At 46.7% G+C, this 18,692-nt stretch overlaps 1 non-coding gene across 1 annotated transcript; it reads right to left on the bottom strand.

Annotated features, from left to right (window-relative positions):
- Window positions 1–6,564: 6,564 nt before the first annotated feature.
- trnav-uac (transfer RNA valine (anticodon UAC)) lies at window positions 6,565–6,637 on the bottom strand. The gene has a single exon. It is a non-coding gene; the product is annotated as a tRNA-Val (tRNA).
- Between the last annotated feature and the right edge of the window lie 12,055 nt (window positions 6,638–18,692).

The raw sequence follows: 18,692 nt of genomic DNA, 5'->3' as shown, positions 1-18,692 counted from the left end.
ATTAAGGAATGACACTGAACGCAGGCTTTGTTTTTGTAGATGTGTCATTCCAGATTACAAGTGTGTCATTCCCCATATTTGTAGGTGGGAAGCAGGATAACGATCTTGTGTTTCACTGTGTTTCAGGAATGAGAGAGAATTGTATCTCTGTAAATTGGTATTATTCCGTATTAAAAATGTGCCGATCACCATAGCGGTCATTTAGATCAAGGAATGGTACTGGATGAGTGCTTTGTTCTTTTTAAACGTGTTTCATTCCGTATCAGAAGTGTGTCATTCGCCATCCTTGTGGGTGGCATGCAGGAATGACACCGTCTGTCCTTCGCCCACCTGTTGGGAGCAGTCATTATATTGACCCACTTTCATTCTTCATTCTTTGTCCTTCCTCATTCGTTTTAGGGACTCCCTTCATTCTCTCCCACTTGGAGCCCCAAAGAAAATAGAAAATGGCTCGTTCTAAAAGTTCCAGTTCTAAAAGCACATGTGTTTTTGGGATAAACACAGAGCTGATCAATAAAAGCAAAGGTAAAGTCACAGCTTTTATGATTAAAACCTTTCCCTCTAAAGTCAGTTGTCTTAGTCCCCAAAAGCCCAGTCTTTGTCTAACTTTCCCTACCACGTCTCCCCAGTTGGTTTCCCCTCCCCGTCCTTGCCAAATTTAATTCCCAGTATTTTTTGGTCAATCTGTGTCAGGGAAAGTCCTATTTTTTCCGTTACTGTCCAGGGTCCGTAAAACTGGGTTGGGTTTTGTCTCTATTGTGTTTGGACCCAGAGGCCCTTCCAAAGCAGTCAGTCAGGTCCAGTGTTCGATGAACGGATGAAATGTTTGTGCATAAAATGTTAAAATCGTCAATGTATAAAATGCATTTTGTCATCAGCCCCCCGGAATAGTCACCCCGTTGATCCATTTGTCCCTTCTCAAGATCTGTGCCATGGCACAGAATGCTGGGTTAAAAACCCAATCTGGGTGGGTTCCCAGGGTGGGTTCCCAACCCAGTCTGGTTAAATATTGGACCATCCGCGCGTTGGGTTATTTTAACCCAACAAGTTGGGTTGATTTGTTCATATGACCAGAACGCTGGGTTCATATTTACTATACCACTGGGTTATTTCAACCCAGTAAGTTGGGTTGCCAATATACCGTGTGTGTATGTGTGTGTGTATATGTAGGTGTATGTATATGTGTGTGTATGTACGTATATATTTTTTGATTGTATGCTAATACTATTAATAATATATTACAATGATGATGACACCAATGTAACAATAAAATATTCATTAAAATTCAACATTTCCCGAACATAAAAATATAACAAGTCACAACATTTCCTTCACATATGAACAAATTATGTACAAAAAAAATCATTTTAAGTACGGGTGAGAGGGACAGTTACGAGAGGGTGATATATACATACAACAAGAGGGGGAGGAGAGAAAGAAAGGGGGGGGCAGTCTGATTACAGGAAAGTAATTGAAAGAATGTCACACATGGGGACACGGTTCCATCAAGTTCAAAAACTCTGCTCTGGAGAAATTGCCAAGTCAGCAACTCATTTGGGTAATTCAAGTTGAATACATAAAGGCTTTTATAGCATGTGTCCACAGCAGCAAGTGCTGTCTCAGTTGCAATAGCTTTGCCTGAGATGATGCCAAAGGCTTGGGAACACATTATACCTTCTCTGAGCAGCAGCACAAATGGGTTAGGCAATTCTGCCTGCTGCAAGTATTCCACCATGTTGGCTCCGACCTAAGATGAGAAAAGAAATAAAAGGTAAGTATTTCTAGCAGTGCAGAGCAATTGTCATCAGCTCTCTACTGAAGCTATTTCAATATACTATATTCTACAGGGAGAAGTACGACACCCGTAAATTTAATGACGTGTTCAACAATTTATTCAGGGGGTTTGGCCAGTCTTATGTTTGGTGTGTGGTTTATACGTCACACATCACTATGGAGTAACAACTTACACCAAGTTACAACTTGTAAGAATAGTGCTTCATGAAATGAGAAACACAGCCAAATGTTACGCTGTCACACATTCCACGAAATACAATCTTTTCAAGTAGCTCCTCATAAAGAGTCCTTCTTTACAACTGTGTAAAAGAACAACTGGAGCCATTTCACAATTTATTTACATTTTAATTTCTGTTGAAAGGTAAATTACTTACAGGCTTAACATCGATGAAGGCTCTCTTTGACTCTTGAATACTAGCCCGGACCAATTTCCTGCCCTTTTTAAACACAGGCGGAGGGAGCAGGATGGGCAGCAGCGTCAGGGCGACTTCACCCCTGGCATCTGTAGGACAATTATGGGTGTCATTACCAGATTGTTGAGAACATGAGTTTTAAATAATACTAGAAAATTCCCGCAAAATTTTGATGGGCTTGCCACCTGTGCTGTGAACCTTGGGCCCGGTGTGCCAACGGCTACCATGCTAGCACCTAGCAAGAAAGCCTCAAGTACCGAAAAGGTCGATGCAGTCCCATAGTCCCACATCATGCCATGTGTCTATTTGCCTTTAGACATTAGTAAATTAGCTTAAACACTAACATGATAACGGCTACCATGCTAGTACCTACCAAGACAGCCTCAGGTCCCAAAAGTGGCCAGGCAGTCCGATAGTGTCCCCACATCATACCACATGTGTATTTGTCTTTAGACATGAGTAATTTAGCTAAAATGCTAACAGTCATCATGCTAGCACATAGCAAGAGAGCCATCTTTCAGGTTTAGAAAGCTCCAAAGTTGTCCTATAACATGCAAACATCATGCCATGTGTGTATTTACCTGTAGACATGAGTGAGTTAGCTTAAATGCTAACATGCTAACGGCTACCATGCTAGCACCTAGCAAGAGACCCTCAAGTTTAGAAACTGCCAAGGTTGTCCTATAACCTCCCTGCATCATACCATATGTGTATTCAGCTTTATAAATGAGTAAATTAGCTAACATGCTTAGGGTTAGCATGGTACCATCTAGCAAGAAAGCACCAGGTCCATAAAGTGTTAAAACAGTCCCACAGTGTCCCCACATCATGCCATGTGTGTATTTGCCTTTAGACATGAGTAAATTAGCTTAAATGTTAACGGCTACAATGCTGGCAGCAAGCAAGAGAGCCTCAAGTTTAGAAAGTGCCAAGCTTGTCTTATAACCTCCCTGCATCATGCCATGTGTGTATTTGCCTTTACACATGAGTAAATTAGCATAAATGCTAACATGCTAGCAATTAGCATGCTAGCACCTAGCAACATAGCATCAAGTCATGAGTTGCCAGGCACTGCTGTGGTGTCTGTACATGTCATGTGTTGTTTTCCAATTCGAAGCAGCACTTGCCTTATCATGGAGTACTAAAGCGCAGAGAGGGTGTGACATGCGGGTCGATTCCTGACATGATGATAACACAGCTTATTGCTGTATCATGGATTCTATAAAAATGTTGATATTTTGATACTCTGGACCTGGAGTCACTGTGCTTAATTAGAAAAATCTAACTTTTAAAATCTACATAATAAATGAGCTGTATGGTATCAGCTGGGAAGGGAATCATTGTAATCGCACATGTCAAGAGAAGGTGGTTTTTGAAGGGAGGGGCTGTGAGGAGGAGGAGGTGGTGGCCATGGCAGTGAATGAGCACAGAGGGCTGAATCGCTCATGTCGAACAGAAGCTTCTTACGACCAAACGATTCGAGATATCGACACCACGAGACGACCGTGAGCGGCCCGAGGGTCGGGGCTTCGCATAGATCTGCTCGTTTTGCATATCGGTTGAGAAACGACCGCAAGAGGACGAGTTGAAAACATGGAAAATTCAAGATTTGGAGAAAAAAAAGATGGCGTCTTTAACATGGGAGTGAATGGGAGACATGCCGGCGCTCTTCTCGCTTCTGAGGGCCCAGAAGGCAATCCGTACATCTCTCAGACATAAGAGTGACATTTTTGGAAAGGGGAAAAAAATTCCTACGTTTTCACCAAAATAAATCAAGCTAGCTAAAACAGTGTGGCCAGGAAGAGGAGTTGTTTGCAAAACAAAAAAAGTTATCTTTTCGCCTCCCCTGCCAGAGTGGAGTCAGAGTGGGAGACGCTGGCCCTGCGCACACTTCCTTCTGACGAAGCTAGAGCGAAAACTAAACTAATTAGCCACAGAGAGAGTTGAGAAGTTTATCTAAAAAATGAGCCATTAATCACGTTTCTACGTGGCTGTATGGCTGAGCTACAAGGCTGTGAAAAGTCTGTAAATTCTCGTTTTCTCTGGAATGTGGCTGTTGTAGACATGTTGTAACATAGAACAGGTGTACCTAATCTAGTGGCCCATTTTTCAATGTTTTGGTTTATAGCATCGCCATAGTTACACAAAAGGTTCCAAAAGTCCAGAGTGTCACGATTCCGGCGGTGTAACATGTGTGGGGGTCCTTCTTGCGGTTTTGGCCGCATTACGTGCACAAAAATGGGAAGATTAAGATATAATAATAGCTAAACATCACAAGGAATAACAATATGGGCTTGCTAAGCAGCTGTCTATGGGGCTTGTATGGCTGGGCAAGCCCATAACAAGTTGTTGTCGGCTAACATTACCTACCTAACGCAGTGATTCTCATGGCCTGCCTCTCTCTCTCTCTCTCACTCCCTTTCTCTCGCTCTCTCGACATATTAATTAACCATGTGCGCAATGTTTATGTGGAGTGAATGAATAACCATACTAAGTAGTATGTGCCTTAGACTTAAACGTCTGAAGTGATTTTTTTTTATTCGTGATATTTTTACTGAGGCACTGCAGATCAATACTGGGGCACGTGCCCCAGTGAAATCTGTCTGGCGACACCGCTGGGTCAGATAAACCAAGTATCTTCCTCACATGCACATGTTGCCAGCTGATCCTTGACATCAGCTGTCACAGGCATTCACGTCATTTATGGAACTCATCCTCATCCACGGTTACCACTGACTTGTAGAGTAAGTAAATAAGTCATCATACACTTACTGTGAAAGGAAGACACAGTCCAAACACACGATTGCTGCAGGGCAAAAAGGTTCCACAAAGACTTGAACTTGGATCACTGGATTCAGAGTCCTGAGTGCTCACCATTACACCATGGAACCTGCAAGTGTGTTCCAGGGTCCTGAAGTACACGCTGTTGGATTACATTAAAGTTGATATAACTTCACTCGGCACTGCTTTCCTTTCCCGAGATGCCGGATGGTGGTCCAGAATCTCTTCGAAGTCGTCCAGAAGTCATTCTCCATGGCTTCTCCAAACTCCTGCCATGTCAGAGTTTTTGCCTCAGTGAATGTCGAAGCTGCGGACCGCTTGGCCTGTCGGTTCCTGTCAGCTGAAGTCCCATGAGCCACAAAGGCCCAATAGAACTCCTTCAGCTTGACGGCCTCCCTCACCAATGGTATCCACCAACAGGTTCTAGGATTACCGCCACGACAGGCACCGACCACCTTGGACCTTATAACCAACTATTTTGGTTCTTTTGTATGTCAACGTGACACTGTCACTACCTTTCTGAGTGCAGTGAGTGGTCTAGTGGCTAGGATTCAGCACTCTCACTGCCGCGGACCGGGTTCGATTCCCGGTCAGGGAGCTGACGTTTGGACCGGTTATGACTGTAAATAGGATTTGTCTTTGGCCTCGGTCGAATGGTTAGGGTCATCTCTGAACTGCTGTCATGAAGCGCCTGATGACAGCAATACAAATAAAACATTTCAATTGATGAAAGACTCCAGTTTCTCGCGAATACTACACAACAAGACAAGGTGCAAGACTGGAGAATGCAGTCAGGACTCAGTTTATGGTGAGACCTATGGCTGTATATGGTGTAGAAATAAGGATTGGAGCTTGAGAATGCGGCCAGGATAAGGTTTGGGGTATTTGTCTGACACTGAGAGATAGATCCTTGTCCTTATTGGGATCATTTTCGATCCCAACATCTCTTGTACAAAAAGCAAATGAGTCCTTGGAGAATGCAGGCATTGATTCCGCTACCTCTCACATGCTAAGCAAGTGCTCTACCGTTTGATCTAATTCCCCCGCTGTTGTACTGTTGGCAGAGAAGGTCCAGTCTCACAACTATTTTGGTTCTTTTGCTGGAGTACGTCAAAGCGACACTGTCACTACCTTTCTGAGTACAGCCAGAATGCAGTCCCTGGTGGTCAAGTCAAGTTTATTTGTATAGCCCTTAATCACAAAAGAGCCTCAAATGGCTTAACAAGCAGGCACCAGTAGATACAGGAGATGATAGACAATAGACAACATCCCTGATCTGAACCCCCATCAGGGCAAGGACAAACTCAAAACCCATGAGGGAAAAAGAAACGTGGAGAAGGGACCGCAGATGGGGGAATCCCACTTCTAGGATGCCAGGATGACCAGGCTGCAATGGATGTCGAGAGGTTAACATGTGACAGTTAAATATAACAGAGAGTAAATCATCCAGGTCCAAGATGTAATGCCATTCAAACTGGTGACAGATGCTCGTGTACACACCTTCAGAAAACAAGCACATGAAATTGTTCCCATTTGTCACCTTGATTTTTCTGTAAACGAAGGAATTGAACTGCCATGTTTCCACCCAGTTTCGAACTGGGGACTTTTTGCGTGTAAGGCAAACTTGATAACCACTACACTATGGAAACCTCGGCTTTTGAGCAAAGCAGTTGCCAAACAATGAAACCCAACGATGTATCCAAATTGGGGGCAGATTGACAATTGTGCAAATTGACAAAGATTTCTCCTTTTGTAGTTTTTTTTTGTAAATTGTAGTTCATATTACATGTTCCTGAAATAATGGGCTTTTCTTCAACAAAACAAGAAATTACCATCATGGCTTAAAAGGTTTAAAAGCTAGCTGTGAAAGAAACACCTCAGCCACTCTCGGGCTGACCTTGATGTCTTGATGGACTCAAACTGTGCCCTTGGAATAAATGGTTTGGCTTGTAACCTCCTCTAACGTTGTCTGGATGGGTGGCCTTTTGAAGAATGAAGTTAAGGTCCTTTGCAAAATCGCAACGTTAACAGGGATTGTGTTGAAAACCGGGCTTGAACCACAGACCTCTCAAACTTCAGTCTAAGCTCTCCTAAGTGAGCTATTTCAGCTGCAAAGGTGGCATTCTGCTTTTTCAGTCGGGGCTAAGAGTCGGGGCCGTGTGAAGCTGTGTCTGCGCCACGTACTTTGTCGCTGTGTACCTGGTCCGGCACCTCTTGTGGTTTCCATAGTGTAGTGGTTATCACATTTGCATGACACGCGAAAGGTCCCAGTTCATGGAAACAAGATTTCTGCTTTGCTTTCTCTAAATAAGCAGGGTGGCACGGTAGTGTACGGGATGTATTTAGGCTGGTGCAACACACCCGACCACCTCATGCCAGAACCATCCGGTCTACGTCTGTACACATAGTTGTTCATTGTTTGGCCATTGCTTTGTTGCTTTCACAAAGCAGAAATGTTCTAGCATACTATACTTGACCTCGCTATGGACAGAGATAAAGAAGCCCCGGGTCTTAAACTGCCCACATGGACTAGCCAAATATCTTCTGGAAAAAAGAGAAACATCAAGGTCCTGCAAGCCCACAGACATTGTCGGGTCCTTAAGTACACAGTGTCAGATGACATTAGAGTTGAGTGAACTTCACTGATTCTTTTTCGAGAAATTGTGATTTAAAAAGTCAAAACCCGGTCCAAGGGCAGACTCATACAAGTAGACCAACAAGCCCCGGTCAGTGCAAAGAGCCTGTTTGTCGCTGGGAATTTCCATCAAATGTCCAGGATTACTTGGATGACCACCTAAATTGGCATTGTGTGAGTTGGATTGATCAATTGTGTCGCAGTGCTTTTGATGTTAGATGTTTTGATGTTAGATTGTGTCGCAGTGCTTTTGATGTTAGATGTTTGATTCAATTCCAGGAAGGGAATTGAATCCAAGACCTCTCACACCCAAGGCTAGAATTATCAGCTCGACCAACAAGCCACGGTATGGACAAATACCTGCGGTCCATATTTCCCGCACGACGCCCCACTGGTGCTGGCCTGCACAAAGGCGCTTCTGGGTAGGAAGTGTCATTGTGTGCAAACAACAACCTCATCCTCAACACAGAGAAGACCAAGGAGATGCACACACAGGGAATAATTCTCTTTCCTACTGTTATAAATGACAAATCCTATCTCCAGTCAAAACCTATCCAAATGTCAATTCCCTGATCTGGAATCGAACCCCTACCGCGGTGGTGAGAGGATCAAATCCTAGACACTAGACCACCAGACACTCACAAGGAATCAAGTCAAACCCCATCAACTGGAAACCAGGGGTCCTTTGGAGAAGACACTGTACACTGTTGGGATTTTTTGACGGACACAAATTCGGAACCAAATGGTCCTTTGAGACAAATATCTTCCCAGTGACCTGCAACGCAATTCCACTGTGCCTACGCAGGCATTGGTGGTTCAATGGTAGAATTCTTGCCTGCCATGCGGGGGCCGCGCGGGTGTTGTTGATATTTGCTGCCAGCCAATCAGAATACAGTGACAGAAATAATGAAATAATATAGTGTATTATTATCCAAAACCATGAATACAAGTACAGGTTACAGTATGTGATAGCAACATGTATGAAATATATGTATTGTTGTCATATATGAGCTTTTCTTTTCCAAGAACATTTACAGACTAAAACAATGTCTATAAACTATCATCCATACTTAAATGGTATCGCAACAACTACATTCATGTTTGTTTGTTGACTTTCTTTGTTCACTTTACAATAGCTCATAAGAGTTCAATTTAACAGATGATATGTACTTATCCATGAACAACTATAACATTGTACTTACAAAAAAAACATAAGTCTTGTGAGCTATCGTTATATTTGTCCAAATAACTGTCGCTAATGCATATAATAGGTATACGGGGTCGGAAAATAGCGAACAATAGCGCCACAAACCCACGTAGAGAAACATGAAAGCAATTTAAACACTATACAGAACAGTTCAAAGGCTAAATATTTAAACAGAACAGTTCAAAGACAAAATATTTTTCTGTAGCCTGAAATGCAAAAGACAATATATTTTTTTACTGTCATTTGTTTGTTGTTTTTGTCGCGTCGTCTCGTCGCTCGCTCGGAAAAAGCAATTGTGCTGTGTTACCTGAAGTTCAGGATGGATGTGGTGGGTGGAGCAGAAGCAACCACAGCGCCACTCCTGGACAAATGTATATTACATCCATAGTGGGGATGAACGCCACAGCGCCACCCCCGGACAAAAGTATATTACATTCATAGTGGCCTTTCGCTCTGACTGGGAAGACTGGGGTTCGATTCCCTGACGGGGAGTTCCTCTTTTGTATGTCACAATGTCACGTTGAACCTTGAGTCGGGTTGCGGTTGCAACAACCAGTCCGGTTAAACAAACCCTTCTCATTAGAACAAAACCTCTCTTAATCTTCTTCTCAAGGTGTTCAGGTGTCTTGTACAATCTGACAGTCTTTTGCTGCCAAATCATTCCAGTCGTGGATAATGGAGCTGACCAGGAAAATGCCAGCTGTGGGATTTCAACCAGAGCCTCCTGAGCGTAAGGAACCTTAATCTGGCCCCTTCGATCGCTCATCCACCCAACCTAAAACGGTGCCCTGATCAGGGAAAAAAAACTGTGACCTTGTGAGGTTCACTGACAACAGAGGACACTAAAAAGGAGCCGCACAAAGCTTGTACAGATGTTGGCAGCAGAGTGGCGCAGCGGTAGCGTGCTGGGCCCATAGCCCAGAGGGCGATGGATCGAAACCATCCTCTGCTATGGCTGTGCTCTTTGCGTGTCCTTTGAAGAGCTTGCAGATGTATTGTCTTTGTTCCTTAGCTGACCTGGTCCAGTAAAGAGTTCACGCTTCCTTTACTGCTGTTCTCGATGCATTTATTGCTCTTGAGTGCATTCACACGCCATTGCGGGACATTGAAGCATCGTGAAACACCGCAACTGTCCTCACTAGTCCATTGTCACCCTTATGGACTTGAAGAATCCCAGCCAGTTTCCGTTCGTTTCGGGGAACCTCCTCCTCTTTGACGATCACCACATCTCCAACTTGCATGTTTCTTCTTGGCGTATGCCATCTTTGTCTCAGAGCAATGTTGGTCTGATACTCCTTCCACCATTTGTTCCAGAACTATTCCGACAAATATTGCAATTATCTCCATCTCATTTTAGTATACAAGTCCATCCATCCATCCATTTTCCTCCGCTTATCCAGGTCCAGGTCACGGGGGGCAGCAGTCTTAGTAGGGAGATGTCATTCTTTCGGTCATGACCCAAAGCTCATGACCATAGGTGAGGGTGGGAACATAGATCGACCGGTAAATTGAGAGCTTTTTTAACCACGACGGTCCGTTACAGCAACCGCATTACTGCCGAGGCTGCGCCGATCCGTCTGTCGACCTCACGCTCCCACTTTCCCTCACTCGTGAACAAGACCCCGAGATACTTAAACTCCTCCACCTGGGGTAGGACCTCATTCCCAACCCGGAGGGAGCACTCCACCCTTTTACAACTGAGAACCATGGCCTCTGATTTGGAGGTACTGAGTCTCATCCCAGACGCTTCACACTCAGATGCAAACCGTCCCAGTAAGCGCTGAAGGTGACAGCCCGTAGAGGCCATAAGAACCACATCATCTGCAAATAGCAGAGATGAGATTCTAAGGCCCCTGAAACAGATTCCCTCAACACCTTGGCTGCGCCTAGAAATTCTGTCCATGAAAATTGTGAACAGAATCGGGCACAAGGGCAGCCTTAGCAGAGGCCAACGTTTACCGGAAACAGGCTTGACTTACTACTGACAATGCCAACCAGACTCCTGCCCCGTTTGTACAAGGACCAGATACCACGTAGTAGCGCGCCACCAATCCCCCCCCAAAGTACGCCACGAGGGACACGGTCGAATGCCTTTTCCAGATCTGTAAAGTACATGTAGACTGGTTGGGCAAACTCCCATGCACCCTCCAGCACCCTCGTGAGTGTAGAGCTGGTCCAGTGTTCCATGACCAGGACGAAAACCGCATTGGACCTCTTGTAACAGAGGTTCGACCAACGGTCGTACCCTTCCCTCCAGCTACCTGGAATAGACTTTCCCAGGCAGGCTGAGGAGTGTGATCCCCTATAGTTGGAACACACCCTCCGGTCACCCTTCTTGAAAAGGGGGACCACCACCCCGGTCTGCCAATCCAAAGATACTGTTCCTGACTTCCATGCAATGTTGAAGAGACGTGCCAGCCAAGACAGTCCCTCAACATCCAGAGCCTTGAGGAATTCCGGGCGGAACTTGTCCACCCCGAAGCTTTGCCACTGAGGAGGTGACGGAGGAGGAGGAACCGTACCTCGCCCAGATGTGGGATACCGGGGCCTCACCCTGGAGCCAGGCCCGGGGTAGGGGCTCGCAGGTGAGCGCCTGGTGATCAGGCCTTCACCCCCAGCCACATGGGATCTCCCCCTCCTAGACCCACCACCTATGGGGGCAAGCATAAGGGTCCGGTGCATTGCGTGTTGGGTGGCGGTCAAGGGCGGGTGCATGGGTGACCTGGTCTTCGGTGGCCAAAAACTGGTTCTTGGGACATGAAATGTCACTTCCCTGGTGGGAAAGGAACCTGAACTTGTGCAAGAGGTTGAGATATTCCGACTAGACATAGTCGGACTCACCTCGACCCACAGTTTGGGTTCCGGAACCAAACTCCTTGAGAGGGACTGGACCTTGTTCCACTCTGGAGTTGCTGCAGGGGAGAGGCAGCGAGCTGGTGTAGGCTTATCAATAGGCTTGGTGCCTCTGTGGTGGAGTCAGCCCCAGTGAACGAGAGGGTAATTTCTCTACGCCTTCGGGCTGGGGAAAAGGTCCTAACTGTCAGTTGGGCGTACGCGCCAAACGGCAGTTCGGAGTACCCGGTCTTTTTGGAGTCCTGGTGACTCCGTCGTTCTACTGGAAAACTTCAACGCCCATGTGGGCAATGACAGTGTGACCTGGAGGGCCGTGATTGGGAGGAACGGCCTACCTGATCTGAACCCGGGCGGTGTGATGTTATTGGGCTTCTGTGCGAACCACAGTTTGTCCATAACTAACACCATGTTCGAACATAGGGATGTCCTGGTGCACTTGGCACCAGGACACTCTAGGGCTGCAGGTCTATGATCGACATTGTAGTCGTGTCATCAGACCTGCATCCGCATGTTCTGGACAGGCGGGTGAAGAGAGGGGCTGAGCTGTCAACTGATCACCACCCGGTGATGAGTTGGGTTAGATGGCGGGGGAGGATGCTGGACAGACCTGGTAGACCCAAACGAGTAGTGAGGGTGTGCTGGGAACGTCTGGCAGAGTCTCCCGTTCATCGAGTCTTCAACTCTCACCTCTGGCAGAGCTTCACGTGCATCCCGGGGGAGGACCGGGATATTGAGTCCGAATGGGCCATATTCCGTGCCTCCATTGCTGAGGTGGCTGACCGGAGCTGCGGCCGCAAGGCGGTTGGCGCCAGTCGTGGCGGCAGGCCCCGAACCCGATGGTGGACACCAGAGGTCAGGGCCGCCGTCAAGCTGAAGAAGGAGTCCTATCCAGCATTGATGGCTTGTGGGACTCCGGAAGCAGCTGACAGGTACTGTCAGGCCAAACGGTTCGCGGCTTCGGCGCTTGTCCAGGCAAAAACTCGGGTGTGGGAGGAATTCGGTGAGGCCATGGAGCACGACTTTCCGTCGGCCTCGAAGGGGTTCTGGCAAACCGTCCGGCGCCAGGGAAAAGGGAAGCAGTGCCCAGTCCACACTGTTTACAGTGGAGACGGGGCCTGCTGACCTCGACTGGGGATTTGTTTTGGTGAAGTAGGTGCAGACACATCTATTAAAAAATGAAAATACAAAATATACAGAATGCAGAATAAATATATGTACGCAGTCTGTTTTTTGTTTGTTATTCCGGAAGTGCAGTCTGTTTTTCCTAAGAGTCCAAACTGAGCGTTAATTTAATGCATATAGAGTGTCAAAGTGGCAGGGTGAGGCAGAGGTGGGGTGTGAACAGTGTCAGGGGGCGTTCCGGGCCTTGTTGATGAGGCTGACAGCAGACACGAAGAAACTGTTCTTGTGGCGTGAGGTTTTGGTCCTGATGGACCGCAGCCTCCTCTCAAAGAGACTGTGTCCGGGGTGAAAGGGATCGGCCACAATCCTTTCTGCACGCCTCAGGGTCCTGGAGGCGTCCAGATCCCGGAGGGACGAGAGATTACAGTCAATCACCTTCTCTGCAGACCGAATGACACGCTGCAGCCTGCCCTTGTCCTTAGCAGTGACAGCAGCGTATCAGATGGATATGGATGAGGTGAGGATGGACTCAATGATGGATGTGTAGAAGTGCACCATCATTGTCTTTGGCAGGCTGAATTTCTTCAGCTGCCGTAGGAACGTAGGAAGTACATCCTCTGCTGTGCCTTCTTGATGATGGAGCTGATGTTCGGCTCCCACTGGAGGTCCTGGGAGATGATGGTACCCAGGAAGCGGAAGGACTCCACAATGTCAATTGTAGAGTCACAGAGGGTGATGGGGACAGGAGAGGCTGAGTTCTTCCTGTTGTCCACAACCATCTACACTGTTTTTAGGGCGTTGAGCTCCAGGTTGTTCAGGTTGCACCAAGTCGCCAGATGGTCAAACTCCCACCTGTAGGCGAACTTGTCACCGTCAGAGATGAATCCGATGAGGGTGGTGTCGTCCGCAAACTTCAGGAGCTTGACAGACTGGTGACTGGAGGTGCAACTGTTTGTGTACAGGGAGAAAGCAGAGGAGAAAGAACGCAGCCCTGGGGGGATCCGGTGCTGACGGTTTTTGTATCTGAGATGTGTTTCCCCAGCTTCACGCGTTTCCTGTCAGACAGGAAGTCTGTAATCCACCTGCAGGTGGAGTCAGGCACGCTAAGCTGGGAGAGCTTCTCCTGGAGCAGAGTTGGGAGGATGGTGTTGAAGGCAGAGCTGAAGTCCACAAACAGGATACTAGCATAGGTTCCTGCGGAGGCCAGGTGCTGGAGGACCAACACACCGAAGCAGCCGTCCGCGGCGCCATCTTGGAAACACGTGGTGGCATGGGAATAGATGACTACACGGTAATCAGGTGGTTAGGTGTCAGTGGTTCCAGACACATGGGTTGTTTACATTGTCCACAGTAAGAGGGCGATTATTCACAACAGACATGGCTTCATAAAGTAAGGTTCTCAAGGAACTGTCACTCAACCTGCCAGCACTGTTTGCTTGGACTGAAATGAGCACGCTTCTGATGGTTCTGATCTGGCGCTCCCAAACACCCATATGGCTTGCATTTATGACAAAGTTGCATTGCTTGTCTGCCAGGTATTCTGTTACTCTTTCTGTGTTTATTTCCTTTAGTGACTTTTCCATTTCATTTTTAGTTCAAACTAAGTATGTTCCGTGATCTGATCGGATGTGCCAAACAGCACCTCTGATGGCAATGAAGCATCTTAGGGCATTGATGAATGAGTCAGTGGTCATATCCTCCAGCATCTCTATGTGAACACCTCCAGAACATAGACAAGTGAATAGTAGACCGTACTGTTTTTGTTCTTTACACCCTTGTTTTGTGTGAAATGGGCCAAAACAATCCATGCCACCATAGGTAATTGTTGGAGAAGGCTCAATGCGGTCTTGAGGTAAGTCAGCCATCTTTTGTTCCTCCGTGGCTCCTCGAGCTTTCCGACATGGAATGCACTGTCAAATATGTTGAGCCACTGCTTTGCTCCCTCCCATGATCCAGTAGTCATTTGCTCTGAGTTAATTCAAGAACCAATAAAGTTCTGAGACTGGACCTTCTCTGCCAATTCAGGAAAAGCAGGGGAATTAGCTCAAATGGTATAGCGCTTGCTCTGCATGTGAGAGGTAGCGGGATCGATTGCCTAAATTCTACAAGGAATCCTTTGTTTTATTGGCTAATTGTACGCCATTTGCCATAGCGCACCCCGAGGTTACAGAGGTCAAAGGTAAGCTTATATTCAGCAGCACAGTGGCGAAAGGTAAATTTATGTGCATTACCGTTTCCACAGGTTCCCAATTTGTACAACCCGGCGTCCTGTTGGTTATGAGGGCGGGGTGTTGCCGACGTGGGCTTTTGTTGTTCCTTCACGGTCCGCATTCTTTGCACTCGGGGTCTAAATTTTGGGTAGAGGACAATGGGGTAGCCGCCCCCATTGCTTCATGCAGTCACGGTGCGCGAGAGGGTTGCCACCGCTCTGCTTTGCCATGCTGTTTTCTTGACCTTTCCCCGGTCGGTTGGCGGCCTTGATGGAGGTGTTTCGCAGTTGATTGGGTTGTGCGCTGTTGTTTATGGGGCCCGATGGGTTTTCGCCGTGGGCTTTTGTTGTTCCTGGAGCAGATAAAGAAGAGTGGTCAGTACGGGGGGTGAACCCATAACCTTGGCTTTATTAGCACCACGCTCCTGAGCTAACCGACCACAGGACACCATTGCATCAAATGTTTCCAGCTCAAATCGACTAACTCATCCTTAACGGACCGCATTCTCCGTCCAATGCTGTTTTCTTTACATTTCCCTGGTTGGTTGGTGGCCTTGATGGGGGTGTTTCGCAGTTCACTGGGCTCTGTGCTGTTGGTTATGGGGTCGGGGGGTTATGAGGGGCGGGGTGTTGTCAACGGGGGTTTTTGTTGTTCCTTCACGGTCCACATTCTCTGCACTTGTGGTCTAAATTTTGGGTAGAGGATAATGGGGTCCACTGCCCCATTGATCTGCTCCTTGCAGTCTTGGTGACCAAGAGGTTTGTTGACGCTCTGCTTTGACATGCTGTTTTCTTTACCTCTCGAGGGTGTTTCACAGGTAACAACTGACACTTTGGTCTCCCTCCCTTGTGTGAACATTTTTCCCCATTGGTGAACTGTTTTTGTGTTCGTGCCAGATGCACAGGATTTCCTTTTCTACTAAAGGCACCATTGTCAAGTTTGCATGCTTCACAGGCACGATGCTTTAGTTGGTCAAATTACATGTCTAGCAAAGAGGGGCTCATTGGTTCCAATTCCAGCAGTCCTCTACTGGTATTCCCATACTTTTTCATCAGAGGTCATGTTGAGGTACAAAGACTGTTTTCAGGAGAAATGCAAGACCCCAGGATACAATAGGTCTTCTTTGTACACTTTTCAGCAGCAGACATTTTGAAAAGCACCCCTGGTTTACTGCCCAGGAGTAACAGCCTCGGCCACTCTAGAATGAAGGGTGACGCCACTTCAAGATGCAAGAAGCTGTCAGGAGTGGGATTCAAACACACGCCTCATTAGAGACTGCAACCTGAAGGCGCCGCCTTCGACCGCTCGGCCACCCTGACCCTCCAGAGTCCACTTTTTAAAAGGCATTCACACACTCTGCGTTTTGTTTCCCATGTGGGTATTATGTTATGTTAGTCCAGATTAACAGCCTAGTTATTTGTGTCAGTCCCAGGGACCATTTCCAGACCCTTGTGTGTCCAAGTCTTGTGTTGTGTGTTGAGCCACTGCTTTGTTGTGTTGTCAAACAAAATCAAAGGCAGCATTGCCAGGTAGACATGCTCAGCTGGCGCTATGGCTTAGCTGGTGAAAGTGCCTGTCTAAGAAACGAGATCCTGGGTTCAAAGCCCAGCAGTACCTGGGTGCTTGGTCCGTGACCTTTGGCAGCTGAATTTTGATCCACGTACCTCTTTTTGTCACTTGCCCTTCAAAGACGAGGCTACGGTGCATCCACACCTGACATGATTGTTGTGGATCCCGTTATGTCAGAAGGTGCTAAGTCCAAAGAGTATGACATTGTGATGTTTTGTCATTCAGTGCCACTTTGCATAGGCTCATCCACTTGACAGTTTAATTTTTTTTCTCTGAGAATGCAACCCCATGTGGCATTGGTGGTTCAGTGGTAGACTTCTCGCTTGCCAAGCGGGCGGCTCGGGTCCAATTCCTGGCCAATGCAGTGTCTCTCAGCTTGTACCTTTCTTTAGAGTTCATGTGAAAAGTACAAAGGCTCTTTTTCCTGCAAAAGGGCAGAACTCAGAATGACACCTGAAAAGTAACAGACCGGACCACCTCAGAGTTAAGGTGGACAGCACTTATAAGTAAGTTATAAGTAGAAACTTATTGAAACCTGACTGCAGTGATGCTGATGTAGTCTCTGTGCAATTGGTCAGAGCATTGGCCGGGCCGCGCTTGTGTTGTTGACATTTGCTGCCAGCCAATCAGGATGCGATACAGATGTTAGACAAGCAGAGAGACTTTGGAGAAATGAAGTCAGGTATTTGAATCCCGTCCAAGCCATCAGTCAAGTCACAGTTTTCTTCTCCACAATATTATTTTTTTTCCAATTAATTACAAATGTAATTACAAATTATTCCCATCAGGCTTATATTGATACCAGTGCTTGGAATAAAATACAAAATCAATGCAATGTAACAAAGAATATTTATTTATCAGGTTGCCACACTCAAGAACACTCTAAATAATGAAAAAAAAATCTACATGTAAGCAGTTATGAATAATGAATATACATATTGTTCACTTATTTTGCCGCCTTTGTTTCTCCTTTTCATAGAAAGGAGAGGCCTGGAACTCCCTCCAGCTCATCTCTTTTTCCATCCTGTGCTCTCTATAGATGGAGAACACTTTGGCAGGGCAGTAGATGTACTTCTCTGAAGCCAGCGTGGATGCGGGGGCTTTTCTGCTTGGTGATCACCTTCACCTTCTCAGCCACCAGGTAAGCCGAGTAGAACCCCACGCCAAACTGACCGATCATGGAGATGTCCGCTCCGGCCTGCAGAGCCTCCATGAAGGCCTTGGTGCCAGACTTGGCGATGGTACCCAGATTGTTGATCAGGTCCGCCTGCATGCTGCAGAGGCACTTTCGGACAGGGGGTGGAGGAGATTCCTCCCTCTTTCTCTTCTTCTGCTGTTTTTCCTCCACCCTCTTTCTTGTCTCATCCACCTCTCGCTGGAAGAAGTCTGTTTGACTGAAATCTTTAAACGGCATCTTAGGGTCTGTCAGACCTTCTTCAGCAATAAGAGTATCTGACAGGGCCTTGTTGATGAACGTCATGGTTGATGTCCCATCCACTTGATATTTTGATTTTGGTTGGCCACAGCACAGACATGGTTTTTGTTTGAGTTTTTTTGACACAGGAGGTGGTTGCTGCTGCTCCAACGGGGTATGAGCAGGTGGTGGTGGTGAAATAACCGTCGCTGCAGGCAGTGTCACTACAGGCACAAGATGCAACTATTCCAACAAAGGGACACATGATTACGTTTTTACCTGGCTTTGCTTTGGCTGAAGCTGTGTCAGGTTCAAACTCATGTGACACTAGTAAAAACACTTTATTACAGAAATACAGAAGAGACAGACAACAATATTCAAAGTTGCTTGCAGCGAGGAGAGTGAAACCACATACCCCGTGACATGCCGCTCCACTCTGAATATGCAGTTCACACTCCTCTCTTTTTATTCCATTTCGGGGATCCCTACTACATGGTCGTTGCACGAGCTGTATTTGTTTCTCTATGTGTATGTGTGTGTATGTGAGAGCAATTACTTTTATTGTTTTATGAGTTCTTATCTTGACACATTCTTGCAGGATTAACATGAACATCTGCAGGGTTGCGGTTGGCGCATCCAGGCACCTCCAGAACCTGGAGGTTGCTGGGGGTCTCTGATCAGGGTCACAGGAACA

Source organism: Doryrhamphus excisus, linkage group LG11, assembly GCF_037039965.1.
Source record: "Doryrhamphus excisus strain RoL-2023G ecotype Guam linkage group LG11, RoL_Dexc_Guam_v1.1, whole genome shotgun sequence".
Classification (NCBI taxonomy): Eukaryota; Metazoa; Chordata; class Actinopteri; order Syngnathiformes; family Syngnathidae; genus Doryrhamphus; species Doryrhamphus excisus.
This window is presented reverse-complemented; position numbering and strand designations above follow the sequence as displayed.